Here is a 5,763-nt window from a genome sequence, read left to right as displayed (position 1 = left end):
GAATTAAGTTGATATATTTAATTATGGTGTTAACGTTATTTTCTAATTGAAGTTATCAAATTATAATTTTATATTTATTAAAATATATTGATTGTTTTGAAGTTATCAAATTACTCTGACTATAGTAAAATATATTTAGTACTCAATTGACTATTGAGGAGCCATAAGCAATCTTAACTCTTAAGCTATAAAGTAAATCAGAAGAGATTAATCGTGTCTGTTCTTAGGTTAGGCCACGTCCTTCTTCTTCTTTTTTTTGAGATCCAAGATAGAATATATATTAATATTATTGATTGAAAAGAGTGTTACAAGTAAACTTCCAGCAGGTTACATAGAAGTTAACAAGGCTGGATATAGTTACAGTACACGTAGGCCTGTTACAGAGACACTAGTTTTTAGTTACAAAATTGCAAGCCTGTTAGGCCACGTCCTTCTTCTCAAAAAAAAAAAAAAAAAAAAAAAAAGGTTAGGCCACATCCTCTGTTAACAAAATACCTCAAAATTACCATAATTGATGACTGTATACACTTTTTTTTCCTTGATGACTAGGTACACTTTTTTCTTTCCTTGACGACTAGGTACATTCTGAATGTCTCTGTTAATAAGAAACACTGGAAGATGTCAATTACCAACAACCAACTAGTTAAGCTACTTCTCTTGACTATGAATAATGATAATAATAGGAATAACACATAATGAAGAGTCTTCTATCAAGATTGATTGCTTGTCTAAATCATTTTTATATATAAAGATTGGCACTTGTAAATTTAGGTCATTTAAACAATTATGGTCATTTTTTTTTTCTTTTTTTTGAGGAAATTACGGGGTTTTTTTTTTTTTTTTTTTTTTGAGGAAATTATAGGCATTTGTTTTGAGGGTAAGTAAGTGAAACAAATATAATTATATAATAAAAAATCTTCTTATTATAAAATTTATAAATGCATTATTCCTTTTTTCTCATATATGCAATATTATTCAATATCTATAATCTATAATATCTATAAAAATAATAAAATAAAAGTCATTTGGCTATTGATTGACTTTTTTTTTTTTTTTTGGGAGAGATGGCTATTGATTGACTTTATAATATTATTATGCGCATAAGCTTTTGAGTCCTTACCATTTTACACATTAATATCTTCATATATTTTAATTAAAATTATATTCTAATCCATAAATTTAAATTTTATTCCATAATTAAATCCTCCATAGAATCTTGGTACATCATTTTTTCTTTAAATAGTATATTACATGATTTCATATACAAACATAATCATAATATATATACACAATGGTATAATATATAATCTCATATATTAACACATTTATATTAAATGTCCATTAATAATTATCAAATTTGATATTTAGACCCAAAATAAATAAATAAAAGAGAAAAGAATCCTATTATGTTTTTTTTCTTTTTTACCCCAAAAAACTTGTACTGTGTTAAACTTTCCCATAAATTTCATGGGTTACTAAGAGTGGGAGGGCTAATTAAGAGAAGGGATGTATATAAAATTACTAAAACAAAGTTATTAAATAAATAGTAATAACAAATTATAAAATAAGTACATAAATTTAATAATAATAAAATGGTTTAAGTTCTATCTGTTTAGATTTTGGACTTTATTAGTATTTATCTATTTTTATATTTGAAAATTCTCTTTGTGCTTTGTGTTAATTTCTTAATATGAGATATGAAGTGATTTTTTTTTTTTTTTTTTTTGAGAATCAGATATGAAGTGATTTTGATCATTCCTATTTTGGTTATATTTAATCTATGCTTTAGTTATCACAAATAATAATAAACAAAATAGTTCCTATATACAAATTTTTTTCTAGTTATAATCTAATCAAAAAAAAAAAAAATCAACACACTCATAAATTAAATATAGGGTCATGCTAATGAGTGCCCTTAGGACATTGGTTAACAATCTATTTTAGGAAAGTTTTGACACCATTTTTATGAAAAATAAAAAAAGCTGTCAAAACATTAATTGTTTTTTTTTTTCTTTTCCTATAAAAATTTTATTTAAATAGATTATTAACCAACGCCCTAAGGGATTCACTAACATTTCCCTTAAAAATATAATACCCAAAACCCAATATCAAAACATACACAAAAGAGTTCAAAAATTAAGAATAAAAAAACAAAAAACAAACAAAAACTTACATAAGAGAACCAAGAACTTAAATTGCCGGTATCCATTGTTTTGCTTTTCTATAGTAAACTTCTTTTGACATAATCTCTTGCACACGCAATTCAAAAACAAAAAATAATAAGTAAGATGAATTTATTAAATTAAAACATAAGCATAAGTTGCATATTGAGAAAAACAAATACAACAGCATGGGGTGTATTGCGCGGGATTTTACTATAGGGATGACTTTATTGGTTAACAAAGATTATATCGAAAAGTCATGGCTTCATATATATATATATATATATATGAAAATTTTAATAATAGACTATTAGTTAGAGTAGAATTTAAAATTCTAAAACTTACATGATAAATTAAAGTTTTATCTAAATTAAATTATTCTTAAATCTTATTCCTTAATCAAAAGTCATGTAGCTTAATATCCTAAATCCTAATAAAATATTAATTTAATAAGATGCAACTTGAGGAAAATACAAAAACACAAACGTGAGTTATCTGGGATTTAAGCTTAGAAAATTTTGATTATAGACTTTTAGTTTTATTTAAATTAAACAGTTGTTAAATGTTATCCCTTAATTTGAGGAAATATATCATAACATAAATATAAAATTAATTTACTAATTAGTTGTTTTTAAAATGTTGATAATAGACTTTTAGTTGGAGTAGAAGTCAAAAGTTTTTTTTTTTTTTTTAAGAAAGAAAACATGGGTTGTTGTTTGGGAATTTAAGTTTAGAATTTTTTATAATATACTTTTAGTTTAAATAGAATTTAAATTTATTTAAGTTTAAATGTATAAAATTAATTTACTAATTAGTTGTTATTAAAATATTGATAATAGACTCTTTGTTGGAATAGAAATCAAAACATGGGGTTTTTTTTTTTTTTTTGAAAAAAAAAAAAAACATGGGTTATTGTTTGGGATTTAATTTAGAATTTTTCCATAACAGACTTTTAGTTTTTTTTTTTTATAAAAATAGACTTTTAGTTTGAATATAATTTAAATTTGTTGAAATTTAAATAATAATGTTTTGCCTAAATTAAAAAAATTGTTAAATATTATCCCTTAATTCGAAAAAATGTATCCTAACAAATAATATAAAATTAATTTGCTAGTTAGTGGAAGTAGCCACTTGACGAAACTACAGCTTCTGAACTCAACTTTTATTATATAATATATGACATTGTATGGTTTTTGCTTATAGTGAGTGGATATAATGTACTCAAGAATAAGGTTCTTGACTAAGAAGAGAAAGAGATACCCAATAATAATGTTTTACCTAAATTAAACAATTGTTAAATATTATCCCTTAATTCAAAAAAATATATCCTAACAAATAATATAAAATTAATTTGCTAGATAGTGGAAGTAGCCACTTGACGCAACCACAGTTTCTAATCTCAACTTCTATTATATAGTATATGAAATTGTATGGTTTTTGCTTGTAGTGAGTGGATATAATGTACTCAAGAATACGGTTCTTGACTAAGAAGAGAAAGAGATACCCCTTGTTGTGTAGCCCATAAATAGTAGACCTCCTGTAGGCAAAATGGAAATTATAAGCAGAAAGATATTAATTGATTTCCTTCACTGATTCAAGAACTATTTTAATCAAACGTGTCAATCATGGTAACATGTCGTCTTATTGAAGTGTTCATGGCGTACACCAAGGCATTTTCAGTTTTTAGAGACATAATATGTATACAGTTACACGTAATTTTAAACTTTATTCCACGAAATAAAAATAATCTATTTTTAAACAATGTCACATGCACCATATATACTCTTAGATTTTTTTTAAATAATATTTTGATCTTGAAATACTGAGAGTGTTGTAGTTTTCTTTTTCTTTTTTGAAAAAAAAAAAAAAAAAGTATTGTTGTTTAGTGGTATTATTCAATTCTCCCATGTAATTTCATCATTTTAGAGGTTCTCTGGAGAATTACTATCAGTTTAGAGTTTTTGAAAGTATCTATGTAATTTTGAAGGTATCAATGGGTTTTTAAGACTTTGAAGATATTTTGATCATTTTGATATTTTGGGCATATTTTTGTTATTTTTAAGGTTTTAGTGGTATTTTTTTTCATCTTGAAGGTTTTTGAAGGGGTATTTCAATTATTTTGTAGGTTTTGAGTTATTTTGATAATTTAAATATTTTAAGGATACTTTTATAATTTTGGAGTTTTCCATGGTATTGTGGTCAGAGGGGGAGGAGGGTTCTGTTGTTTTACACCTTTTGAGGGGTAAAGCATTATTAGTCCAAAAAAGGATGTTTGTCTTAACTAATAGTAAGTGATTTTGATTTGACCAAGTTTTCCGGTTGATCCAAATGCTTGAAAATGATGAAATGTTTTTCTGAAAAAATGATGAAATGTTTCCTTCCACAAATCCACCTAATTAAGAGCATTCACATCAGTCTTACCATTTTAATATTTCAAAAAAAATTTATCTAAACTCAACCAAAACAAGTGTACATCAACCTTACTAAATTAACTAAAGTTTTTAAGGAAAATAATCTCATCTCTACATGTAGTGAGCATTTATCATTACTACATTAAATTTCAATGTTGATAAAGTATTGAGGCTGATGTATGTGTATGAAAATAATAGATAGCTAAACTAGCAAAAATAGAGTTTTTTGAGTTAATTTAACTAAATATTTGAAGAGACTGATGTGAATACTCTAAATACTCCCAAAAAATTAGTTTAAAACCTAGTAGTTTCCTCTCTTAACTTTTCATATTAAGTATTTTGTGCCCTCCATTACTATTTTACGTCAGTTAAGCAAAATATTAAATTAAAAAAAAAAAAAAAAAAAGTATGCCCTGTACATATACGAAATTAACCCTAATATCCTCATCACTTTCTTATAACTAACAAGGGCATATTGGAATTGTTGAATACTTGGGGTGAGTTCGGCATCAGTTTTTAGCTTTTAGTTTTTATGTACAGTTTTTTAAAACTTTATTTTTTTCCCGCATTTTCTCACATTTTTCAAATTTTTTCAAGAAACAAGTATACTTTAGCACACTCTCAGTAAAAAGTTTTTGGCAAAAAACTAAATAAGTTATTCCCAAGCAAACCCTTAATGGTGGCAACTTACAATCCATCATTTTTTTTTGTTTAATTATTATTATTTTCCTAATGATTATGCCAACACAATTGTGGCAAATTACAAATCATCCACCTTTCTTTTCTTTTCTTTGGTTTAAGTTATACATTTTACCGCAACACAATTTTTAATTAAAAAAATTGCCACAACAAAGTTCAACTACTCTTTTTTTTTCTTTGAAAAAAGTAAAATAAGATGCCAATATTCCCCCCCCCCCCCCCCAAAAAAAAGAATATAAAACATATCAATTCAAAATTTCAAAACTAGAATAAGCCGATCCAACACAAAACATTGTCATGAATGATTGTAATTTATAATCTTCTAACATGACTTTTGAGTTGAGTTGTGGTGTGCCTTTATTTTAGAACCATTTCCCTCTCCCTTGTGTGTGTGTGTGTGTTTTTCAAAAAAAAAAGTATTTAACAGTTGCCATGTTCCCTCTTAATTATAACATAGTGGTGATGATATTAAGGTCAATTTAGGATAGGAA

The sequence above is a fragment of the Quercus robur genome, chromosome 11 (genome assembly GCF_932294415.1).
Source record: "Quercus robur chromosome 11, dhQueRobu3.1, whole genome shotgun sequence".
Taxonomy (NCBI): domain Eukaryota; kingdom Viridiplantae; phylum Streptophyta; class Magnoliopsida; order Fagales; family Fagaceae; genus Quercus; species Quercus robur.
Note: the sequence above shows the minus strand (reverse complement) of the source record.